Source organism: Terrapene carolina, unplaced genomic scaffold (genome assembly GCF_002925995.2).
Source record: "Terrapene carolina triunguis isolate 2854851 unplaced genomic scaffold, T_m_triunguis-2.0 Scaffold42, whole genome shotgun sequence".
Taxonomy (NCBI): domain Eukaryota; kingdom Metazoa; phylum Chordata; order Testudines; family Emydidae; genus Terrapene; species Terrapene triunguis.
In genome coordinates, this window is record NW_020664393.1 from 18,335,530 (window position 1) to 18,363,049 (window position 27,520).

The following is a 27,520-nucleotide window of genomic DNA, read 5'->3' on the forward strand; positions in this document are numbered from 1 at the left end:
ACTCGGGTGCTGGAGAGGTGAGTAAGGACTTGCTTTTTACCTAACAACACCTGTAAAGATACAGTGGTCACCTCTTTAAAAAGTTCCAGTTTTGCCTTTCATAATACATACCATTCAATATTTTCAGTGCCCCTCTATATATTTATCACAGGATATACCTGGGATGTTATGAATGGAATATCATTTAATTATCTAAGGCTTTCACTAAGGCAAGTGTCAAGGAGTATAGTGGAGCCATGAGCAGCTGGGGTATTTGGTGTTTCATTAGCAATAAGTGATGCAGCAGGCAGGCAGCAATGCAGGAAAGAGAGCTTTACTGAGCATGAATAGTGACCAGTGAGACTTGATGAGAGGAGGCCCACATTTCTCTGGTAGCAGCCTGCCCACCTTGCATTCCTGAACTCCAGGTTTCACATCAAGCCAGGTCCCCACTCAATCCTGATCCTCTCTCTCCAGTCCCACTCCTCACACTTTAGTTGGGAGACCTAGGAGAGATTGCGGAACAGGGAGGTGTTGGGGCCTCAGAGGTCCTGGAGATTGGAGCAGTTGCAGCCAAGAGTGGCAGGGAGGAAAGTGAGCAATAATGGTGATAGCATCTATAGAGGTCTATAGAGCTATTCCAGATTGTTGCATCAGTACATGTGTATTTATTTGTAGTTACATTATTGACCCAACAGAGCTTTTCTGATCCCTAATCTAAATATGCTATTATTTGGGACATGTACTACATATATGAAATGTGTAGCAAAACAAAGCAAGTTTCCACAATTCAATATATCAATTTTTTTTAAATTACTGCAAAATTATATTATAATGTCTTGCCAAATATTACTGTCATAATTGATGCCATGTGTGAGTTGTACAAATACTAAAATCCATCTGAAACTGACAAGCTTATATTATAATTGAAACAACAATTTGGGGGACATTTGGGGGAAAAGAAACTGAATTCTTTCAGCTCTACCACCTAGACCAAATTTTTATAGCTGTTTTATGAAAACCCTGTAAATAGATTTCATAACCAAAACTGCTGAGATAACCTGAACTATGGATCTGATCCTTCAGGCCTACCTCTTCTGAATAGCCCCACTGACCAAAGTAGAACTGTTCTACCCACATGGGCAAAGACTACAAGATCAGCTCCTATAATGATGAAAACATATTGCTTTTAGTCACGATTGCAGGTTCTGAAAGACACCCATGTTCCCTGCATCTGTGTCTCGAAAAAAAACAAAACCTCTTTTTCAATTGATTTGCCCTTTGTCACTGTCACAGATATGTTTTCCTTCTTTTGACAGGTAGTTGTAATTCTATTAGCAGCCCATCGACTTGCCTGTGAAATCGATCTGTGTTGGGCTAGCTGGGTCTTCTTAAAGTGGCTGATTTATTGCTTCTGTGTGTTAAAAAAGAAGAAGAAGAAAAAGAAGCCCTTCTGCCTCCACGGTGAACAAAGTACCTAAATAGTGTTTGAAAATGAATAATTTTTAGCCTCGCTGCTGGTTGTCTCAGTAGCAGATGAGCTGTGACCTTTCGTTGGCAGTTTTGCTGAGAAGCCTGCTGATACTGGCATGTATAAATGATTGTCAATTTCCCTTATTAATTTACCTTGCTGTCTCGTGTATAAACTAGAAGATCTCATTCACCCGAAATGTCCTCAGCATCAATCCATCGTGTTTGCCTAATTTTGCAATTTTGTACCGTGCTGAATGTGGAGAACTGCAGGAAATATATGCAATGCCAGTTCTTTCATGCATATTGAAAAAGGGAGTATGCGGGTGAATTTACAGTCGACAACACTTTAGTTGAGGTCAGAGAAAGAAGTTATCATAATACTTGGTGTACTGAGTGCCATCAGAAGAAGTTTAAAGAATCACCATGGTATAAAAGCTGTCCCAGAACTTAAAATGGTATTTGTCTGGATAGCATTAATTAATTATCTTTTTTTTTAAATGAGGAAAATAAGTCAGCTTTTCCATTGGACAGCAAACAAATTAATATTGCTGCAGTTTGTTGTGTTGTATTTATTGACAAACATGAATTTTAGTACAAAAATATGAAGTGTCATTTTTTAATCTCATGGGTTCTTTTAGCCAGGAGGCTATTCTTGGCAATACTTTCTGATAGACTCTAGAATCAAAGAGGAGATTTACTCTTTGCAAAATATAGCATGCATCCTTATTATACACTCATTCTCATAGGGTTAAATTCCTTTCAACTGCTATTGATTTTGTTGGTTCATTCACATTATGCACCAGAAATGGTTCACTGTCTTTCTTCCTGACAAGGTAGGAATATTGCCTATTTTGTGTTTCATATGGGCCTCTCCAGAATGGCTGGAGTTTTTGGTTATGCCCTGGATGTTTGTGCCAGTTACAGATCCAGTTTCTCTTACAATTTTGAAAAGATGCACAATGTTCTTTTCCCACACAAGGGTGCAGTCTGTTAGATGTCAAACACATTCTCTGTGATGGGAAAGTATCATCAACTGTCAGTGCAGAAGTTGACCTTTGAGTGTGACGTTGCAGAACTGGGAAAGGTAGCCTACAGGTGAGTTGAGTTCACTGGTAACCTAATATAAGTTTGTGTGGAGAAAACATTGTTCAAGCGGTTTTCTAATGATTCTAAAAAGGAAGTCTAATGCGTGATTACATTGGGTGATCTTTGAACAATCACATTACCTGCAGCCTATGCCACGCTGGTCTGCACTTTAGTTACACATAATTTGCAGCAGACTTCCTGAAGAAAACAAGGCTCAAATTATGTGCCTTGGTCACTGCAGGTACAGCTAGGTAGACCAGTGGTTCTCAAAGCCGGTCCGCCGCTTGTTCAGGGAAAGCCCCTGGTGGGCTGGGCCCAGGGCCGTAGCAACAAAGAATGTGGTCCCCTCCGAACGGTGGCCCCCTCCGAACATATGTCCGGGCGGGGCCCCTTACAATGCAGAAACTGGAATGAGGTATTTATTTTGCTACTTTTAGGGGCCCCCTTCCTTGCGGGGCCCCCTCTGGTCAGAGGGTACGGAGGGCGCTCGCTACGCCTCTGGCTGGGCTGGTTTGTTTACCAGCCGCATCCGCAGGTTCGGACGATCGCGGTTCCCATTGGCCATGGTTCACCGCTCCAGGCCAATGGGGGCTCCGGGAAGCAGCGCAGGCTGAGGGATGTGCTGGCTGCCCTTCCCGCAGCCCCCATTGTCCTGGAGCGGTGAATCGTGGCCAGTGGGAACCACGATCACCCGAACCTGCGGACGTGGCAGGTAAACAAACCAGCCCAGACTGCCAGGGGCTTTCCCTGAACAAGCAGTGGACCAGCTTTGAGAACCACTGAGATAGACCACATATCAGTGCTAAGGGCCAGATCCTTGACTTTGATACAGTCCTTTGTGCTGCTTCAGCAGCTCAAAGGGTCAATGAAGCCAGTTTAAGGGACTACTCAGATCACATAGAGCCAATGTAGGGTCAAAGGGGATATGGCCAGGAAAGGGGGTACAGCTGGATTACTGCTGCGATTCCAAACTGATGGAACAGCCTCTTGGGGTTGTGGGCAGCTGGGCAGAACTTAGGCTATTCCAGGCATTGAACAGGCTTCTGCACCAGCCCCAGAATTGGGGTGCGGGAGACATCAGAGTGGACTAAAGCCATCTTTGCTGCAACTCAGGTCTTTGTGCTGAGCTCAGATTAGCTAAGCCTAAGAATTGGGCTCTAAGTGTTTCAAGAATGCTCTTTCAATTTCAGTTCTTTGCTGGGAACCAGTACAGCAAAAATATGCTTGAAAAAATAGTCTTTAATCACTAACAAATACTTAATGTTCAAAGACGTTTCTAACGAGAGCCCTTCTAGATCAGCTTGGACACATTCCCATGGTTTTGCTGTTAACAGCATTTACAATGTAGCACTATGCACACTATCATATGGTGCCTTATGTTCCTGGCAGCAGAAGCAGGAAGAAACCAATTACCGACATCTTCTTAGAAATTATATTTATTTAGTGGTTTTAATTTTTTCTCATTTCCCAAATGACTTACTATAGGACTGCCATGCAATAACAATAATAATGTTCTATCTATTTATTTATTTATTTATTTATCTATTTGGTTGGTTGGTTTGGGATTTTGTTGTGCTAGATCCTGAACGTTACAATAAAACACACTCTGTGCTGTTAGGAGCATAGAGTCTAATTTAAAGTAAGATGTGATTTTTCCAGTGCTACTACTGTACCAGACTCCTTGAAGCTCATTATTCCCCAGCTAAGGCTCTCAAAACCAGCTAACAGTGCACTGAGCCAATTTAAATACATGTTCCTATCACTGTCGCCCTTATCTTCCTTCTCCCATTCCCCCCATTTTAAAAAGACATGATTAAGGAATTCTGATTTGTCCCTCTCAAAGGCTAGAATATCCTTTACAGAAACTCCTTGTTTATGGGCTGAAATAACTCCTTGTTTCTGGAAAACACCTTTAGATTTTACAGTAAAGTCCACAACCACAAAGGAAATAACTGAGTTCCAAAGAAGACTGTGTTAAATCTCCAGGTCTTTTTCTATGACAATATGGCCTAATAGTGGTTTCCAAACTTTATTGGTTCATGTACCATTTTCTTTAAAAAGTGTTGTGAAGTGAAATGATGGGCTATCAAGCTCCTGTACCACAGTTTGGGAAGCCCTAAGAACTTGCTTCAGTGCAGGCAAAATGATACTTACTACTAGCCAGTTCAAAGCCATTTTTCCTGAACATTGTAATAATCCTTTCCAAACACACCATTGCTCTGGCCAATCTTTATGGGTGCAAATTAAATCATCCAGGTTAGCAATCTTATCCTCTACCTGCAACATTTGAGTAAGGGCATTCAGTGCTCTGAAAGGTATAGAGTGCATTGTTGAATCCAAATGGGATACCTCAGCTCTATATCACCCAGTGAGTCTCAGCACGGCACAGTAGGGCAGTTTTACGGTCTGTAGCGGGGCACTTACCCCGCTCCTGGGATAAAAGGAGTGAGAGCAGCTGAGGGAGGCTGGCTGAGTAGCTCCCAGCTCAATCAGGGCACAGCTGGCCCTGATAAGAGGGCTGTGAGTAAGGAGCCATGAGAGTCTCACGCCAGCCCTGGAGTGAGAAGCACCTAGCTGCCTAGGAGAGACAGGATACCTTTGACAGAGCAGTGCTGGGGAAGGGGCAGGCTGAGCTGGGGAGTTCAGGCCTGGCTACCTCCCAGGCTGAGGCCTGGCAGGAAGGCCTAAGGAGGTACTGGGGCTTCAGGGAGACAGCTGGGCTAGAAAGGCAGCAGGTCCAACCCCCTTGCCAATGATGAGTGGCCATTACAGACTGCAGTTTGCCCCAGAATAAGGGGGCTAGATGACGACTGGCAGTAGCCACTGAGGCAAGGTGGGCATAGGGGGAGGGTTCCCCTGGCAGGGGAGACCCAGAATGTGGGGACACTGCTGTGGGGCAGCACCCCAAAGTAAGGGGCACCAGGGTCTGGGAGGGACACGGGGCCAGAGGTGGTGGAGGTTGACGAGGAAGCAGGTACCAGTAAGGGGATACTGGCCAGCAGGAGGCGCTTTGAGCCTGGACTGAGCTAATTCCCAGACTGACCAACAGAAGGCACCGCGCCGGTGAGTTGTTGGCTTGCTACATAGTCCCTTTGCAACAGAGGTGCAGGGGTTAGGATCTGACTGGATTGTATTCAGTCTCCAAGAAAATTCTTGAAAATTATCACAGAACACTTAGCCCAAGAGAAAAGATCTATAGAGATTACCAACCTTTGAAGAAATTTCTTTCCTAATATAAATCAAAGTAGTACTTAAACAATAACCTGCAACAGTGGTTTTCAACCTTTTTTCATTTGCGGACCCCTAAAAAATGTCAAATGGAGGTACGGACCCCTTTGGAAATCTTGGACATAATCTACGGACCCTCAGGTGTCTGCGGACCACAGGTTGAAAACCACTGATTTATAAGAAATCAGTTCAAACCACTAATTAAAATGTTTGTTAATCCTCCTTCTTTAATAGACATGTTCATCACAGGAATGACAAAATTTCACTGATAGTATTTAATAGCAAGTTCATTATATATAGTCTATTAAATTTTTATTGCAGAAATATTACAGAAGCAACTTTGGAACCAGAGTGAAATTAAGAATTTGAGCCTTCCTTAATTGAGTTACTTAAATAAAATAAAAACTGCAATGGAAAACTGATTATTTATTAATAGTTAAAGGCTGGTTTCCACAAATCAAAATGGAGAAACAGGCCTGTGAGGCTTAACATGTAAAATAGATGTATGCAATAGGGTTCTCGTCTGGAAAAAAAAATAACAAGCTCGTATATGTCTGTTAATGCTTAATTATGTGTCATCATGGCTACATAACTTTGAGACCCTAAATTGTTACTTTATGACATACACCTGGCATAACTTGTAAAATGCATGGCTCCATGTTTAAACTGTTAAACCCCTATTTAGTAAATCTCTTTTTCCTCAATGACATATACTTATCCTGACTGAAGTTGGGAAAGTGAGGCAGTAAATTTTTTAACAAGTTGTGTTAGGGTTGGTTTTTTTTTCTCTTTTCCTGTTAACAGAAAATCCATGTCAGCACAGACCTTCTTGAAGTCTACCCATTTTGTTTGATTTCTTGATGTTTGGGTCTATTGTATATTCACAGAACCTGTTTGTCTTCTCAGTTGCATAGTTTTACAACAGTGGAGTTACTTCTGATTTACAACAGTGATAGTGGGCAGAGAATAAGAACCTAAAGTGCTTAGGTCTTGAGTAGTAGTGTACTTGAGAGGGATGTTCCCAAAAGCTCCGCTTATTAACAGAAATGGCCAGATTCTGATCTGGCTTACAACAGTGAAAAAAATCAGCAGTAACTCTATTGAAGTCATGGAGTTATACCAGTTTTAAAAAAGGTTTAAGTCAGAGCAGTATCTAGCTCAAAATATTTAAGAGATTATCAGTTGGACACTTTGGATCTGATTCTCCACTCCATCACACTAGATTTACAATAGTGTAACTCCATTTACAGTAACATTTTCTCTGCCTTTTTCTCCCTGTTTCACAGTTCTGTTAGCATCCAGGGCTTGGATGTAAATCATCATTCAAATCATAACTGGAGTCCAATCATAACTGGAGTCCAATTCTTAGATCTGTTTTTATTAGTTTAATATCTGCCAGATATAAAACCCATACAAAGGTTACTACTGTAATATTAGTTGGCAAGCAAAGCAGCATACTTGGTGCATAAAAAGATCCTATGCAGTAAGTAAATATTTTCATTTAAATCATATTACCTGGCCCTATGATAGCTAAATTGCTACTCAATTTTATGTACAATAGATTCACCAAGAAAAATATTACCAAAGCACTTCTGCATTTCCATATAGCATGAACTTAGTAATATACAAACAATTTTTATCTAACAACCTACAGCCTGTGTAAGATTTGGTACATTGAAAAATGTAGTTCTTAATATTTAGATTAATTTTGAATAATTACATAAATCTGTTCCCTTCCTGAAAAAGAAATGACACAAACTCAATGATTTTTTTTGTCTTTGTATTTGTTAAGAAGAATATTATCAATGTCCCCCTGAGGATATTTGTGTAGGTTCTACTGCAGATTGTTAAAACAATGGTGAGCAAGTGTTTGAATAAGATCAAGGAAGACAAAGCACTAGGTAGCAATATGTTTCACACAAAGTTGATAAATGCAATTAGGGATCAAACAGATGAACAATTACTTTGAGGAAGTCTTGATACTGGAGAAGTACAACATCAGGTGATTAGAAAACAGAGAATATATTATCATCTCTTTGTAGCACCTAGGAAACACAGTCTGGTTCAACAACTCAGCATACTAGGCATTATACATAGGCACAGTAACAGACATTCCACGCCCCAAAGTACTTACGGTCTAAGTAGACAAACAGGAAATAGGAAGCACTTGCCCACATTGAAGAATGATGAAACTGCACTACCCCTGCAAAGACTCTGGGAGACATGGTTAGAGGAGCTAAGGTTAAGCATCTGCTGGCACTGCTGATAGTGATATGAGTGTGCACCTGGCCTGGAGGAGCTGAGTTAATTGAGAAATGTCCCTCTGGGAGAGAGGTGGGACAATGGAGACCCAATACTTCGATTAAAATACAGGGGTTCATAGGTGCAAAAAACCCCCAACAACTATGAGTTTGCAAGAGCCTTAGAGTATGTCTACACAGTGAAGAAAAATCTGCAGCTGGCCTGTGCAGGGCTGTTTTATTGCTGTGTAAAATTCCAGGCTCGGGCTGGAGTCAAATTCTGGGACACTCTCATCTCACAGGGCCCTAGAGCCCAGGCTCCCGCCCAACCCCAGAAGTCTACACAGCAATGAAACAGCCCTACAGCCTGAGCCCCACGAGCCCGAGTCAGCTGGCACAGGCCAGCCCTGTCTAGTTGCTGTGTAGACATATTCTTGGTATCGCTACGAATTATGACAATATTAGGGAATTTATGCTACTAATTGCCACAATTTCTTATGTAATTGATTTTCTCAAAGAAAAATATTCCCAAAGCAGTTCTGCTGCTTTTGTAAGATGTTGAGCACCTCAGGTGAGTTGCTCACTGCCTGGACCTCCCATTGACTTCAATAAATGCTCCGCTTTAACCAGGATCAAGACCCACAGGATGTGTTTTTGTTTGTTTTTCCCCTCATAATCCTCAAAAGCTGAAGCTTTTGTAGCAAAGAATTAACCTGAACTTGATAACTTAACCTCTGACTTTGTCTCTCAGAACTTAAAGGAAAAAGGAATGGGATGATAAAACCTGTGCTGATTAGCTGAACAATTCAAACTTCGTTATTGTTTCCATTATATCGCTAATGGTTTCTTGTGAACAGACTTGATTTTTTCTCTGTTTGTATTATAGCCAATTTGCAGTATAAGATTGGTATTGTTTATCGAATGCTACACCCTGCTGCAAAGTTAAAAGCCTGGCATGCCTGTAATAATTTAATTAAGCTACTTTGAACACAAGGATGTATGGATGCTGTAAATGAGATTTAGCAGGTATTAGTAGCCTAGAGAATGGTCAAATGAGTGTTCCTGTTCCATGAAGCTGCCTTGTTCCCCTCGTGGTGGTTGAGTATATGTGTGGCCTGAGTCCTGCTAACAGTTATTTTTATATATGTGAGTACTCCAAATAAAGTCAATGGCACATCCCACATGTGTAAAATTAAGCATGGGCAAAAATGTTTTCATGATTGGGGCCTATTGAGCTACCTAGTTAGGATTTTATGCCATTGAGCCACCTGACTATGCCCTCCTGAAGCATGTATCTTTAATGGGCTCAGGAGCAATAGAAAGATTTTTCTGTGCTAAAGAAATAACTGAAAGTTCTCTCCAGTGATGGAGTAAACTTGATGTAAAGTTATTCCTTTTTCTTTTTCTCAAAATCTTTTTGTCCTAAGTGCCATACTCAATTTCTCTACTTTTCTTGTTAAGATTTTTTGTGGACAACTCTGTCCAATGTCCTGTTTTACCATTTGCTTTTTCCCTTGGCTGGTAATAGTATACACCATTTGATACAGTCGCAGGCCATAACTCACCTACCTGACCTTTTGAGGTGCTGTACACCTGCTAGAAAGTGAAGAGTGCCTTCAGCAGTCATTGATTTCACTCAGAGTTACAGGAATTCAACACCTTCCACCTTCATTAGGGGCTAGTGGGACTAATAATACCAGAGCTGTCAGCTACTCCATAGCCACTGTGAAGTGTGGCTGATGTACTGCTGTGGGCAGTACCACCAGCTGTCAGGAAGAGACCTTTGGGACATGTCTACAGAGCATCTGGGAGCAAGCATCCCAACCTGGTCCACAGACTTGTGCTCGCAGGGCTCATGTTAGCACTCTAAAAATAGCTGTGTCGGCATTGTGGCTGGGGCTGAAGCTCAGACTCTGAAGCTTAGGGGAGAGGATGGGCTTGAGAGCCCAACCTGCAACATCAAAGCACCAGCTACGCAGCTATTTTTGGAATGCTAGCATGAGCCCTGCTAGCATGAGTTTGTGGACCCAGGCTCAGAGACTCACTCCCAGGTGCAGTGTAGACATCCCCTTGGTGGAGCTGAAGCTTCTCCAGCTTCTGGAGGCTGCAGTACATCTAGTTGCCAGCAGGCTGTCTTGGCCCTGGAGCACAGGGAGGAGGCACAGGGTAGGACATACACAGGCTTTTGTGAGGCTGTTATGCATTAGCCCTACAATGGCAGAATACAGGGTACCTGGCGGCCACAATCCTTCTCTGCTGCTTCTGCTCCTTCTTCTCCACATCCAACAACAAAGAGGGGGAGGGGAATGCGACAGAATGCACCCCTGTATTCACACCCTGCACACTGCTGAAATAATCTTTGCGCAAAATATGCCTTGTGAGGTAAAATTTAAAAGCTAACAACTCACTGGCCAATCTTATCAGGGCCATCGTTATGTAGCAACATCGTAGGTGAAGATATAATAATATTCCCCTGCGTGATGTTATTAGCATATGTTCAAAACCCCACAACCCTGCCCAGGCAGGAGTCAGCAAACAGGCCTCTCCTGAACAAAGGAGTGTGGGCTTGCCTTAATCAGAAAGAAAAGGGGAAGGAAGGAAACAAAGAGAAACCTACATATGAGCATACACTGCTGAAAGAATCCACCAGGAAACCTCCTTCCACATCAGGCACACTGTGTCCTTATTCTCAACAGGAAAACCTTCTCGAAGGGGGAACTGAAAAAGGAGGGCAAACACCCCAAATTACTCTCTCACCCTATCCATCTCATTCTCACTCTGAGAAGATCAAATAAACAGCTATTGGACTCTGAGGGGAGGGGTCCTGACCTAAAAGTTTGGTCAGTAATGCTGTTGGGAACATGTGGGTAAGAGCTATGCCTTGAATTAAGTTTAGTTTGTCAAGTTTAGCATTAGAAAGCATTTTATCTTTATTTATCTTGTAACTATTTCTGACTGTATTGCCTATGCTTATTCTCACTTAAAATCTATTTCTTTGTAGTACATAAATTTGTTTTATCTAATTCATTGGGTTTAAATTAAAGAATCTGGGTAACCCCATTTAAGGTGGCAAACTTTTGTGTATTAGTCTGTTAAAGGAATAACAGACTATATATTTGGACTGTCCAGGACAGGGTTGGGCAGAACAAGACATACATTTCTGGAGGAAAATCTGGGGTGGGCGTGTATTGGGGTCACCCTGCAGTATAATCAAGGCTGGTGAGAGCCAGGGTGTGACTGGCAGGCTACGGTTACACAAACACATCTGGGAGTGAGCTGCATTCTGACAAGCTGTTTGTGAGGGGTCCAGGTTGGGAGCTATAACAGTAAGGCATTGCAAGGCACCCCAGGTTGCAGAGCAAGGGTGACAGCCCCCCACTGATCTGGATTGCACCTCAACATGTCACAGGGAGGTTCTAAACCTGGGGGTGTGTTTTATAAATATGAGTAGTTGTGGAGGAGGAGTATTTTGTGCCTTAAGGAGTCAGGTGGGAGAGGATCCAAAGCATGGTTCTGAGCTATGCTAAGGTTGAGGAAGAAGAAGAGGGATTCTCACTCTAGCTGCACGTGGTATGTGGGGGAGTGTTTCTGAGCAGAAGGGGGTTAGGTTGGACAGAGTTTAAGAGGGGGTTGATACATTTCTGCACTGGAAAGGAGATGGGTGTGGGCATCAGGTTTCAGTACAGAGTGGAATGGAGAGAATTGGTCAATGAAGGTGTAGATTAATTAGTGGTGGATATGTGTATTAGGAGGATGGTAGGGAGAGCTAGACTGAAAGTTAGGACTAATCAAAAAAGGTGAAGTGGTGATAGAGACACATACTGTCTTCTCTCACCCAGCCCTTTACTGTATAGTGTTCCAGTTTTTCATTTAGCAAATTTGATCTGCCTGCAGGGGAGGCAGGGCCGGCTCTAGGCACCAGCGTTCCAAGCATGTGCTTGGGGTGGCCCTTTTCAAAGGGCGGCATTCTGGCCTTTTTTTTTTTTTTTGCTTCGGCGGCAGCACTCTGGCTTTTTTTTTTTCTTTTTTCTTTTTGTTGCTTTGGGCGGCAAAAAACCTGGAGCCGGCCCTGAGGGCAGGATAGGAAGGAGGGAGAAAGGGAAAGGGAGCAGGCAGGGGCTTGCTACTTGCAACTCCACCAGTTATTTTGGACACCAACTGTCATTGCAGGAAGGGCTCAGCTCCTCACTGGTTAGGATCACAGACTTGGAGTTTCTTAACAAAACTGTTTTTCAGAAAACTAAAACAGAATGATGTTTGCCATGTGAAACCCCACTCATTTTTCAAATTGCCTTATTTCACATTAACTTTGTCTGATTACTCACAAACTTTCCTAATGAATTAACTTCTAGCAAAGCACAACACATATGACATTTCAGACAGGTTGATTTGTTTTGGGTTTGGTGAACGTACATGGGCGGGGTGGAGGCGAGGTCAGAATCAGGTTTGCAATAGAAAGCTAGTCACAACCTTAGCTATGGAGAAACTACCATCTTTCCATAATGTCCTGGTTTATTTCTGTGTAAACCTCAATGTCATAAATTAATAAGTCCTCATTAATGTTGCTGAAAGTGATGATAATCTTGTGCTGACATCACTGAAACTTATAATCAGGAGCTGTTAAAAAGTTGATGTTTCACCTGTAAAAGTTAAAAAATCTGAAAACATCAAGGTTAAAGTTAAAAAGTATATATTAGAAATAACAGCTGGCCCCAAATTGAAAACAAATGAACTCATGCCTAGGTCTCCGCTGCCATTTCTAAACCACGTGCACTCTGCTCTCATAGCTTATGACTCCAGTTGAGCTGTTCCAGTGAAATTAAGTCTTATATTCATTATGGAGCCATCAGTTGGCCTCTGTATAATTTGTATCAAATTTTAAGGGTAATAGATGTTTTCAGGATTATCTATTTACTGAAGCTGAAGGTGTATTTAACTACACTTGTGCTATTTTTACTAACTGTAAATCTAAGGCATGGCACTTACTTCATAATAACATGATTGCACATGTACGGGTTTTCAAACACAAATGCAGTCTGAATGCTGTGATTTATGCTAGTCTCCTTTGCTGCACAATACTCTATTTTATCAGTTCCAATTGAGCCTGCTGCACCCTTCCACAGAGATTTAAAATAAGAACTTTAAAAATGGGGAGAAATACGTTTTATACAAATTGTATCTGTAGTGCTTTTGTCTTTTTTTTCTTTTGCAATTGAAAAAAACTTTTGCAAAATCACATGGCAAATGAAAATGAGATAGTGTACTCTACTGCACATTTTTCTTTCCCTCTCCCACTTTTTTTTTAACTTTAATTTGACCGTATGTGTCCTTTAATGGTTGAAATGCAAGAACCATTATGCAAATAGCACTAAAATTAGAAACACCCCCATATACATTAGGATTAGTATTGTTTACAAAGTACATTTTCCTATGCAGTTTCATCCCTTTTTGTAGATTGCTTCTGATTGTTTAGCCAGAGCTGTGGGCTTTACCATCTCCCCATGAGGGCCTTATCCAGAGAATGCTCCATCTGCATGGAACTCTGATTGTTCTCAATGGAAGCTCAGGACTGGACAGTTTACCGGGCTGGGTGCTAAATAGCTTAGTTCTGCAAAGTACTGAGCACTCATGAATGATGCTGCCTGACTTCAACTAGTGGAAGCTGAGGACACTCAGCACTTTGCAGGAGTGAACAACACTTTGACTGATCCATAGGTGTGTGCGGAGTTTCTGAAACCTCATCAAAAGCCATTGTAACTAGGGAGTCGTACATTCTGTTGCTCCTGTAGCTCAAATTCATTGCATGTACCAAGGGCTTCTTGCATCCCTCCATCCCCACACAAGCTCCTTGTGTGCCATTCTTCCATCCCTCGCTATTGAAGTCAATGGAGCTATGGCAGCTTACACAAGCTGAGAATCTGCCCTGGGCTCTTGTCAAATTCTTCTAAGAGCCATAAAACAAATTAATCCCGGAACAAGCAAAAATCATTTTTTCATACTTAGATATATTACACAGGATTTTTTTAACTTAAAGCAAAAAAGGAGACAGAGAAAATAACTTATTTGATGACCCCATAAATATTACTTATATGGGGCCAGATCCTTCACTGGCGAGAAATAAGGAATGGTGAGAAGATGTTCACATATGCATGGGAACTATACAAACTCCCAGAGCAAGTGGAAGCCCTTCTCTTCACTCACTCCATGCTGGCTGCCTCAGGCGCAAGGCTAAAATAAAGTGGAACAGGCAGAGCACAGCTCTGGTCCCTCTGCTAAAGGCAGAGGGGAGCTTGCCCTCCTCTTCTGGGCTCAGTTAAATAGTGTTCTCTCCCCTTCCTCCTTGGCTGGTGTGGCGAGAGAGCCCCCTCCCTCCTGTTTCAACTGACATTAACCACGGCTCAGGTGTGTATGTACAGTTACAAAGATGCCGGAGTAATGTGCTCTGAACAAAATGGCTTCTGCATACCAGAGTTTCGGCTCTAGAATGACATGTAAGGTGATCCACACATGGACAGTACACTGTCTTGCCACACCTTGTCCTCTTTTCCTCATATCATGCTATAGTGCACTTGCGGTGCATAGGGAGCAGAGCAAGTATGTGCATGCCATACAGGAGGCAGACAGACATTTCCACACCTGCAGTGACTCCAGCTGTGATGTGCAAAACACCTTATGCTACTGCTTCTATTCCATGTAGGGCGATGCAGGGGCTACAGAAATTATTCTATGTTGTGTTTCTTTAACTTTTTTCACAATTGACAAAATTATTTAAAGAGACAAGACAGGTGAGGTAATATCTTTTATTGGACCAACTTCTGTTGGAGCGAGAGAGACACTTTCAACTTACACAGAGCTCTTCTTCAGGTCTGGTCCAATAAAAGATATTACCCCACGCACCTTGTCTCTCCAATATCCTGGGACCAACATGGCTACAACAACCATGCATACAAAAAATGTTAAGACATACATAAATGTACACAAATATTGTACTGTGACAATATTCTTCTACTTTTCCTCAGGGCCTCTATATCTCAGAGTTCAGATCTGGTAATGTATAATGCAATGCAGGTCTTGTGTTTCTTATGAAATACCAAAAAGAATAAACAAGTACATCTTACCCCTTTGTAACTCAATGACATGGGAATTATTGCTGTGTCTGGGATGTTACAACATATTCTCTCTCTTTGCAGATAACATTTCAAAGCATTTAGAGCTAGAAATGCTCCCCCTTTTTGCTGTTTAAGTACTGTATTATCTGCAAGCAAGAAGCCAAGAATTAGCCACTTTGGAGTATAAGGGATGCAGAGTAATGAAATTGCAACATTTTCACACAATAAACTGCATTCCATAGCCTGATGAAACTAAAATTCCCCCACAATAAGAAGATCATTGTGATATGAATTTATTCTTTGAAGATAGGGGCTAATTTAAGACTTTTCCAGTAGAATTTTTAGAGTAAAATGGATTTCCTGGCATCTTGTTAAACTTAAATATGAATACTATTCATATCTAATCAGCATAAATCATAATTAATACAATTCAGTCTTTGATTACTCTAAGAGTGTGTACACATCTCATATTTTCATCCTAAATAGAAGCTTATCACGTTTACTATTGTTTGCTGCTAGGAGACAAAGATATGACTGAAACACAAAAATAAAGCAGCAGCTTCCAGTGATAAAACCAATATTACAGTCAATATTTCACCTTCTGTGAAAAATGTTGATTGATTATAGAAAGATATCTTATCAGAGTGGAAAGCATAGGCATCTTGAACTACAGTGCCACAGGAGACGAACCAGTGCCAAAGCCATTCCTGGTGTAACTTCAGTTCACTTCAGTGGAGTTACAACATGGCTGAGATTAGCCCACTGACTGTAGACTTAAATATGAATCACACTATAATAGCTTGGTTGTTCAAATGATCTTTTAAAATAAAGTCCCTGCAGAGAAGAAGAAATTGTGCAAGCTATAGTCATAGAAAAATAATTGTTACATTTATGATTCTTTCAATTATGGGGACTATTGCTCAGCAACCTCTTCCCTTTCAAGAAGCATGATATGTTTTATAATAGGCTTTTGGATAAAACAACCATTATCAATAGTGCCAGCAATTTAATTGGATACCTTTGAAACTAAGGAGGCACTTTTATTTTGCTACCTTTGATTCACAGCTGTAGTTATGGAAAATAAGCCTTCTGTTTCTCCAGATTGTTTAATCCTCATTTACATTGCAGGGTTCAGTGGACCTGAAAGAAAAGCTTCTGCTAACACTGGTCTTTTCTATTTACACTCCTTCATTACAGTATTATTAAAAAGGGGGAAATCTTTTTAAAAGATGCTTAGCCTTTAACAAAAAAGGAAAACAGATTGTATATGTTCTGTACAGGCCAAACTACATTCAGTGTAAGAGCTGGGGTGGGCTTTAAGCCATTTTTGCAGCACCCCAAAGCTGGAGCCAATGAGTACTGACCCAGTCTCAAATGCAAACTATCTTACACTGGGTTGCCAAGACAACCAAGGAGCCATTCCAGCAGCCAGGGAACACTGAGGAGCAGGATCTTAACACCAGATCTCACCTTCTTCTCCTAGGGTACAGAGAGGTCTTGCTTGCAGTGAAAGTGGTGGTCTTTGCTGTGTAGGAAGAGCAATATTTTGGACTTCTTCATAGGCAGTTCATAAACTTTGCATGAAGTGGAGTTCTGAACTGCAGAGGCTAGGGAAATGCTACCTAAATGGAGCTACTATCAGGTGGGTGCATAACTAGTTGGAAAACCGTTCCCAGAGAGTAGTTATCAGTGGTTCACAGTCATGCTGGAAGGGCATAACAAGTGGGGTCCCACAGGGATCAGTTCTGGGTCCAGTTCTGTTCAATATCTTCACCAATTATTTAGATAGTGGCACAGAGAGTACACTTATAAAGTTTGCGGATGATACCAATCTGGGAGTCCTTGCAAGCGCTTTGGAGAATAGGATTAAAATTCAAAATAATCTGGACAAACCAGAGAAATGGTCTGAAGTAAATACGATGAAATTCAATAAGGACAAATGCAAAGTACTCCACTTAGGAAGGAACAATCAGTTGCACACATACAAAATGGGAAATGACTACCTAGGAAGGAGTACTGCAGAAAGGGATCTGGGGGTCACAGTGGACCACAAGCTAAATATGAGTCAACCGTGTAACACGGTTGCAAAAAAAAGCAAACATCATTCTGGGATGTATTAACAGGAGTATTGTAAGCAAGACACAAGAAGTAATTCTTCCGCTCTACTCCGAGCTGATTAGGCCTCAACTGGAGTATTGTGTCCAGTTCTGAGCACCACATGTCAAGAAAGATGTGAACAAATTGAAGAGAGTCCAGAGAAGAGCAACAAAAGTGATTAAAGGTCTAGAAAACATGACCTATAAGGGAAGATTGAAAAAATTGGGTTTGTTTAGTCTGGAAAAGAAAAGACTGAGAGGGGCCATGATAACAGTTTTCAAGTACATAAAAGGTTGTTACAAGGAGGAGGGAGAAAATTTGTTCTTTTTAACCTCTGAGAATAGGACAAGAAGCAATGGGCTTAAATTGCAGCAAGGGAAGTTTAGGTTGGACATTAGGAAAAACTTCCTGTCAGGGTGGTTAAGCACTGGAATAAATTGCCTAGGGAGGTTGTAGAATCTCCATCATTGGAGACTTTTAAGAGCAGATTAGACAAACATCTGTCAGAAATGGTCTAGATAATACTTAGTCCTGCCATGAGTGCAGAGGACTGGACTAGATGACCTCTCGAGGTCCCTTCCAGTCTTAATAAAACAAATAATCAAACCCACAAGAAAATAAGAAACCCATAAGAAAGATATATAGGCAAGAATCAGGCTAGCCCTATAGGCTACAGAACTGTTCAGAAAGCTGCAAGCAGGGACATTCTTTCCCAACCACCAGATTACCATAGGTGATGTTGAAATGCCAATAGAGACTCTGGGGTACCCAGCCTATCCCTTGCTCCCCTGGCTCATGAAATCATACATTGGCCACCCTGACACTACCAAGGAAAGATTCATCTACCAGTTAAGCAGGTGCAGAATGATAGCTGAATGTGCTTTTGGTAGATTGAAGGGACGCCAGGGCTCGCTTAGAGTTGCTGGAGCCCGGGTCAAAGCCCAAGCCTGAGGGCTTCAGCCCTGGGCAGCAGGACTCAGGTTACAGGCCCCCTGCTTGAGGATGAAGCTCTTGGGCTTCAGCTTTGGCCCCCCCGGCCTGGGGAGGTGGGGCTTGGGTGGGCTCAGGCTAGGGTTGCCAACTTTATACTCACACAAAACTGAACACCCTTGATCTGCCTCTGCCCCGCCCCTACTCTGAAGCCCTGCCCCTCCTCCAAGGCTCCGCCCCCCACTCACTCCATCCCTCCTCTCTCTGTTCCTCGCTCTCCCCACTCTCATTCACTTGCTCATTTTCACCAGGCTGGCTCAGGGGGTTGGGATGTGAGAGGGGGTGCAGGCTCCAGGGTGGGGCCGGGGATGAGGGGTTTGGGGTGTAGGAGTGTGCTCTGGGCTGGGACTCAGGGGTTTGGAGGGCAGGAGGGGGATCAGGGCTGGGGCAGAGAGTTGGGGCGTGGGAGAGGATGCAGTCTCCAGGCAGTGCTTACCTCAAGCAGCTCCCGGAAGCAGCGGCAATGGGAGCTGCAGAGCTGGTGCTTGGGGCGGGGGCAGCGTACAGAGACCCTTAGCTGCCCCTATGCATAGGAGCTGCTGTTTCTGGGAGCCTCATGGACCCAAGGCAGGCAAGGAGCCTGCCTTAGCCCCACTGCACCACTGACCGCACTTTTAACGGCCTGGTCAGCAGTGCTGATTGGAGCCACCAGGGTCCCTTTTCGACGGGGCGTTACGGTCAAAAAACGGACACCTGGCAACCCTAGCTCAGGCTTCGGTCCCTCCTCCTGGGGTCCTGTAGTAATTTTTGTTGTCAGAAGGGGGTCACTGTGCAATGAAGTTTGAGAACCCCTGGTCTAGATAATATTTAGTCCTGCCATGAGTGCAGGGGATTGGACTAGAAGACCTCTCGAGGTCCCTTCCAGTCCTATGATTCTATGAATTATACAGTGTGCCAGTGTCCCCCTACCCAGCTTTGTAAATTGTGCAGTCTGTTAGCACAATCTTAAAGGCTGGGTTCAGGACAGCTAAAAAATTGAGCCACAATGTACAGCCTAGCCAGGTGAAGTTACACATTGATTCATAGATTTTAAGGCCTCAAGGATATGATCATCAAGTCTGACCTTTTTCATAACACAGGCTATAGAATTTCACAAAGTGATTCCTGCATCAAGCTCATGACTTCTGATAGTTATTTTATTTATAGTTTAGAAAGATATACAGTCTTTATTTATAGACTTCAAGGGATAGAGAAGCTACCACATGCCTAGATAAATTGTTCCAATGGTAAATTAATCTCAGTGTTAAGAATTTGCTCCTTACTTCTAGTCTAGATTTTGTCTAGCTTCAGCTTCCAACCATTGGCTCTAATAATGCATTTTTCTGCTAGATTAAAGAGCTGTCTACCATCAGAAATTTCCTCCCCATGTAGGTACATGTAGACCATGATCAAGTCACCTCTTAAAGTTTTCTTGGATAAATGAAATAAATTGAGCTTAAGTCTCTCACTATAAGGCATGATTTTCAGTCCTAGAATCATTCTAGGAGCTCTTTTCTGTATTCTTTCCAATTTTTCAATATCCTTTTTGAACTATGAACATCAGAAATGAACACAGTATTCCAGTAATGATCTGACACCATATTCAGCGATAATACCACCTACTTGATATTCCTTTGCTAAAACACCCAGGATTTCATTAGCCCTCTGACCTACAGCATGACACTGGGAACTCATGTTCAATTGCTTATCTCCTGTGACCCCTAAATCTTTTTCAGTATCACTGCATTGCAATATACCATCTTCCATCATAATGATCACTACTGGCTCAATTTTGTGATCCTTGTTCATAGTGAGCAACCCATTGGTGCACAAAAAGTTCCGTAATACAGTACTACAGAATGAGAGAGGCAGTGTTTCTAAATGGATAGAGCAACAGACAGGGACATAGAAGACCTGAGTTCTGTTCCCAGCTCTGGCCTGCTAGGTGACCTTAGGCAAGTCACTTCACCCCTCTGTGCCTCAGTTTCTCCATCTGTAAAACGGAGATAATGGTACTGACCTCCTTTGTAAAGCACTTTGAGATCTAGTGATGAAAAGTGTTATATAAGAGCTAGGTATTACTATTCAATGGGCCAGATTATCAGCTGGTGTAAATGGGCATATCTCTGTTCAAATTAATGGAGCTACACCAGTTTACACAAGCTGAGAATCTGGCCCAGTGTAAGGGAGGGTGGCAAAAATAGGCCTTTTATACCCATATGTAAAAATAATGTTCTTGATTCTCCTCTGCCTACTTCATCCTGCTGTCACATAACACAATCCTTTCTATCAGACAATGGAGAAGGGTGGGCAAGGGTACAAGGGGATATCTTGAAACCATACTAGAAATGTAAGTGTAGGTGGGAGTTCCCATCCTATAGTTAAATTATGCCCAGTGTGTGTGGATAAAGGGAAAGGAGAGAGAAATGGGAGCCTATTCCCCACAGTGTACTCAAGTTGTAGCAGAGCAGGATATTCAGCACTGCTCAAGAGAGCAGTAAGCAGGACCTACCTACTAAGCTCTCCCTGTGGGATTTAGTCTGCTAGTTCAAAGGTGCAACCAGCTGCTGAGATAAGTAGCACATATAACACAGATATGATGTGGTGTGGAAACCCCACCTGGCAAGGGAAGGGTTAATGCACTTCCGTGGGTTCAATCAGTGTAATATGGGATTCAAACCAGTGAGAGGCTGTGTCACTGTTTGTCCATAACCCTGGGTGCCTTAAAATGCTCTGCTGCTGTAGCTCCCTGTCTGGATGCTCCCACCCAGTATACACTAAGTGTCTGTGTGTTGAGCAGCTCTGGTTCAGCCACTCTGACTCTAGCAGCGGTCTGTTTGTTATACCATAGCCACACTCTGGTCTCCACCAACCTTGGTTACTACTAACCAAGTGACCCCAACACACTCCCAGTCCCGAATTTCCCCAAAACCATTTGCACTGAAATGCCCAGCTCTCTCCTGGAACATTCAGAGGAGTAATACGGTTTGTTGCTCCTTTAAAGAGACAAAAGCATAGCCTGTTACTTTAACTGGAGTTAACAATCACTTCAATTCACACGTCATGCTGGGTTAGTTTAGATTAAAAGTAAAACAAGTTTATTAACAAAAAGAGAGGTTTTAAGTGAGTTCAAGTACAAGGGATAAGGTCAGAAATGGTTACAGACAAATAAAAGTGAAAAGCACTAAAACTTAACAAAACTACAGTCTTGGTTCCAGGTAAGATTATCACACCTCCTTCCAGCAAAATGGCTGATCACCCTCTTGGTTAGGGTCTCCCACAAAGTACGAAGTGCTTGGTTCCTTTGTTGTCTTATATGAACGATAACTTGGGGTTCTCTGGTCCCTCTGTTTTATAATCAGTGAACTTGTGAAATGTATCTTTGCCAAAGTCCAGTGCCCCCTGCTGTGGGGAAAGGTGCTATGGAGGCTGTGGGGAAAGGTTCCATGCTGGTTTCTTCCCCACTGGTGCTTTCCACAATGCTAATTGATCTGTCCATTGACTGTTGTTGACAATTGTCTGTGATTGCACCTGGACGAAGGTGTCGACCTTTCCTTTGTCTGGAAAAAAACTGTTTACCAAATACTCAGGTTTATCTGGTTCAAACACATTTTAGTAACATCATCCAGAGAGAATTCATAACTTCACATATAACTTTAGTATGAGTGTAAAATGCAATAATAATAACCAGCATTTTATTAGATTTCATATGATGATACCTCAAGGTATATTTTGTACAAATATTATTGCAGTAGTCTGTAGGGTGTGAATACAGGGGTGCCTAGAGTCCTGCTCTGCTTCACCTGCAAGAGCTGTCAGACTTGGAAGGGTCAGTTAACAGAAGAGAGCCAGACAGCTCAGTTGAAAAGAGACTTGGAGGGATGGCAGATCTCTTGTGCTAGCTCCCTGAAGGAAGGCCTGGTTGAGGCCAGAACCAACCCAGAAACTGCTAGATGCCAGAGCCTCCCTCAGGGAAGGTAGGTTTGACATGTTACTGTTGGGTTCACTTTGTTACCCAAGACTATTTTGATCAGGGGGATTGTGTTTCCTGTTCTACCCAGGGCCTATTTATGGTCTGATTGGGACAACAGCAGTTGATGTCCCCACTCCTCCCACCCCACCCAAAGGGGATGACTGCCTTAATAAATCTCTGGTGGTTTTCCCCTCCTGGGGCCCATGCAGTGATATGACATGAGCTCCGAAGTAACACAGTCTCAAGAAGGGATGCTTTTTTGTGGAGTAGCAGTAGGGTTCATTCCACCAAATGTTCTTTTCCCACCGTCATGGCAGCAGTGCTCAAAAATAATTATCTACCTTATAAAATACTTACCTACATTTTCATGTAGCTCAGCTGAACACACTGTGCTTTTGTGCCTCCTTGTAGTTTCCCTGAGTTCCTACAAATAAACATTTTTGTAAAGCTCACCTTTAACTGTTACTTTATAATCTGAGGTGGTTATCTGCTCTCAGTTCTTATGCTTAATCGGGGTCATTAGCAGAATAAGGAGCAACTAAGAGGTGGTTTGATGCAAAACCAGAGACATCCCTGAAAAGCAGGGACACCTGAGAGGTCTGCCAGTGCCATGCCATAGAAAATAATGGACCCACCTTTAAAAGTTATGGTCCTTTTAAAGCATGAAGATATTGCACTGAAGGTGTTAAAATAACTAATTAAACACGCAGCTCTAGTCCTGAAAAAATACCGGGCATTTATGTGGAAAAATTACTATCGACAAGAATGTGCCATAACTACTAGAAATCAAAATAAATAAATACCTTTAATTGGAAAAGGAATACTTCAGACCACAGTGCACAGTTTTGTGGGCAACATGAAACCATTAGCCAATCTTTTAGTAAGCCTACATTGTGCTGGATTCAGTGTAGCTTTGCTGTGAGCATGGACATACCTATTAAGAATTTAATATGCTTCTGGCAGAGCCAGAATGCTGTAAAGAAAATATAAGCAAAGACAAAACCAAAAAAAAATGTTTTAGTTTTGCAGCTAGGTTGTAAATTAATGGAAAAAACCTCTATCACCACCATGCTAAGTCTGAAAACGTCAAACACAGGGAATTCAAGCCAGGTTCCCAGAGCAATGCTAACTTTGCTATACTGCACAACACATCTGACATGTTTCATTTTGGATTATTCTTTATGTTAAAGACACATATGCAGCCTGGTTAAATGCATTGCGTCTTCAGAATTTTTTTACTTTTGTGCATCTACTTTAAATTTTTTTATAATGATGTTAAAAAAATAAAAGGAAAGAGGTTGGTACAATTATTTAAGCGATTGCATGTTGTGAGTATGTGGGCTATTGGTCACATGTGATAGATCATCATTGAAATTGGGGTGGAGGGAGATCTTTGCATTGTCTAGTCCATCCCTGTGTCAATGCAGGTGTTAGTCTCCGATTAGTCCAGATTTTCCACTAAGTGTAGGCTATGGATTCCAGGGTACTTAGGGTAGAACTTTCTATGGATTCCATGGTACGTAGGGTAAAACTTTCAAAAGTGCCTACATGACTTAGGAGCACAAGTGCCATTTTCAAAAGTTACTTTTACACACAAAGAAATCTACATCTTATTGCAAGTCAATAGCACTAAAACTTATAAGTGCCTACGTAAGTTTTGAAAATAGGACTTAGGCTCCTGAGTCATTTAGGGATTTTTGAAAGTGTTACTCCTAGCCTACTGAGTTAGGCTTCCCCATGTCTGGCCTTTATTGACAATGACCGTGATGTGGTAAAGGGGATCATAGCATATTTGTTCCCTATGAACCTAGTCCTAAGGTACTTAGTTTGATTTTACTCAGTGATACAATGAGAGTTTGCCTGAGTAAATAACTGAGTAAGAAGCTTGATTATTTACTTTTATTCTTATTCATAGCATGATAGTGCCCACAGAACTCTATCCAGTTCTGCTATAAAAATACCTTATTAAGAGACAGTGCATGGCCCCAAAGAGTTTACAGTCTAGGTAAACAATGTAAAATGAGCCCAATTACTCCAGTAATGAACTCTATATAAATTTATATCATAATAATAAATAGTAAAAATTGCAAGTGCTTTGCCAGACATATAAACCACACTCCCCTCTTCAGTTTCTCTCTCATTTAATTATGTGTTGATAGTTTCCCTGATTTCAGATGCTTTTAATACAAGACTGGCTATTGGAATTTGGAATTTGGAATGTCTTATTGCCTCGCTCTCTTTTTCCTTCTCTCAAGATCCCCTAAAATCACCTCGTTTTCTCTTCTCCCCTCCTCTGTTTTTCAGCCTAAGATTAGAGACAGCTAGTAGAGATCCAGTGTGCTCAGATGGCAGTAGACTTTGCAGTTCTACTAGGGTTACCATATTTCAGCAAGCAAAAAAGAGGACGGGAGGAGCCCCGCCCTAGCCCCGCCCCCGTCCTGCCCTAGCCCCGCCCCTGCCCCGTCCACTCCTTCCCACTTCCTGCCCCCCTCAGAACCCCCAACCCTCCCCCCACTTCTTGTCCCCTGACTGCCCCTCCTGGGACCCCTGCTCTTAACTGCCCTCCAGAACCCCACCCCCACCTAAGCCTCCCTGTTCTTTGTCCCCTAACTGCCCCCTCCTGAGACCCTACCCTCTACCCTGACTGCCCAAAACCTTATCCACCCCCCCACCCCCAGAAAGCCCCCCCCCCGAACTCCCGACCCTCCCCCCGCTCCCTGTCTCTTGACTGCCCCCTCCAGAACCTCCCTGCCCCTTCTCCGACCCCCTGGCCCCCTTACTCTGCCGCTCAGACCAGCGTGCCAGGGAGGAGGAGCAGGGGGTGGAGCTCCAGACTGCCGGTGCGAACGGCCGGCTGGTGATCTGCGAGGGAGGGAGGGAGTGCTCTCAGCTGCAGGGGAGAGGAGGGGGAAGCGAAGGAGGGGCTCTCTCTGGCTGTCGGAGCCCCATGTAAGTTGCACCATCCGGCCGGCTGCCCTGTCAGCCGCGCGCGCTCTGCATGGGGGGGAAGTCCGGACATTTACAAATTCCCCCCGGACGCTATTTTTAACTCTAAAAGCCGGACATGTCCGAGGGAATCCGGACGAATGGTAACCCTAAGTTCTACATTACATTTGACACACTTGTCCAAAATTGTAAGTTTTGTAGATACCAATAGACAGCACTGGACATAGACAGAGCTCCACCTCTGATAGAGGCAGTTCTTACTGGAGGGATTTGGGGATCGCCGCTGAGGTTGTTCTTGGAGTTAATCCCATTCTGTCAGCTCTCATTCTATCCCTTCCACAAATCTCCCAAGCCTCCTCTCCATGTCTGTGCAAGAAACAGAGGAATGCCACCAAATAGGCTTCACCAGGTGAGAACAGGGCCGGCTCCAGGCACCAGCGCAGCAAGCAGGTGCTTGGGGTGGCCAACGGAGAGAGGCAGCACATCCGGCTCTTCGGCGGCAATTCGGCAGCGAGTCCCTCAGTCCCTCTCGGAGGGAAGGACCTGCCGCCGAACAGGGCCACCCAGAGGATTCAGGGGGTCTGGGGCAAAGCAATTTCGGGGTCCCCTTCCATAAAAAGAAGTTGCAATACTATAGAATACTATATTCTCGTGGGGGCCCCCATGGGGCCCGGGGCCTGGGGCAAATTGCCCCACTTGCCCGCCCCCCCCCCGGGTGGCCCTGCCGCCGAATAGCCACCGAAGAACGAAGCGGCGCGGTGGAGCTGCCGCCAAAGAGCTGCCTATTGCTTTACCACGTTATATCCGAATTCGTGTTATATTGGGTCACGTTATATCGAGGTAGCAGTGTAGTAGATATTTATCTTATGGTAGTACCAAAGGCTCCATTATGCTATATACATGTAGAAAAGAGATGATCTCGATTGTGACACTCTATACCTCAGGGGAGCGCCTTTTAACCTCCACATATCTCATTTATATATAATTGTGATCTTGCATATAAAGCATGCCACGTAAGGTATCAGGGGAAAGGTTATGATTTGCTGAAAGTCACTGTTCTATCTAAATATGTATATCATCAGTGCATATGAAGTTATGAGATTGTGTTGTATGCATGTCAGTAAAACATGCTGTAAATTGGGGAATTGGCCAGATATTAGCTCCCCACAGACAACAACAAGGAAAGTAACCAATGCCGGGCAGGTGTCAAACAACCCATCAATAGCCATTGTCCAGCAAGGGAGCTACAATTCAATGACTCATCTGCACAAGGCCACACCAGGGGAATTGCTCAACCTTGCCTGTGGACTCAGCAATGCTCACCAGACATGCCTGGACTTGTGGTCTCCCAAGCACATGGACTAAGAATATAAAACAGAACACAGGGGCCCCATACTTGGCCTTTTCTCCTTCCCCACCTATGCTGCAAGAAACAAAGACACTCAGAAGACTGAAGACTCCAACAGAGAAGACTGGACCAGGTTTCAAGGGTGAAACCTGTGTACTATGAACTGCAATATCCAGTGGGGTGAGAAAATCTGCTTAATCTAGATGTTGCCCTATCTAATAGGGAGGTGAGAGTTTAGACTGTGTGCTTGTATTTTATTTCATTTTGGTAACCACTCTGACTTTTTGCCTAACACTTATAATCACTTAAAATCTCTCTTTTGTTGTCAATAAACTTGTTTTATTATTTATCTTTACCAGTGAGTTTGCCTGGAGTGTTTGGCAAATCTGCTCAAAGTTTTACAAGGCTGCTGTAGATCCACTTTCCATTGATGAAGTGGGGAACCAATTAATAAACGTGCACTGCTCATCTTGAGCAGTTTGGTTGATGCCTTTCTCTGTGGGATTCATGAGTGGATCTGGGAGCATTATTGCAATGTAGCTGCGTGTGGGGCTCCACATGCGGTTGTGCTGAGTGATAACAGCACCTGGAGGGGGTTGCTGTTTGTCACTAGCAAAGCACTGTGAGAGACAGCCCAGGCTGGGGAGTTAAGGGGCACAGCAATCCCACAGTCCCAGGCTGCACCCTGGGGATCCTGTAACACCAATCTTAAAGCATTTCAAACCCCAGCCCTGTTTGGGCCTCAAACCCACACCCTATGAACACCTCCCTCAGTCAGCTCTACCTCTGATACAACCAGTACACTCAGTATTAATATTTGAGTCCTGTGACTTACTCCACCAAGTTTCTCTAATGTCAACATGTCCGCTATGTTTTACTCCCCCCGGTGCTATCACATCATAATCCTCTTATTTGTTTCTCATGAACATTTGTATATGGAGTAAGATGTTTGAATCCTTCTCTGATAGCATAATGTCCCTTCTTTTGCTGCTCTTCATTCTTTACTTTTATATTTTGGACCAGCACAATCTTTACCCAATTTGTCTGCCTGAACTTTGATGGTCTGATTATT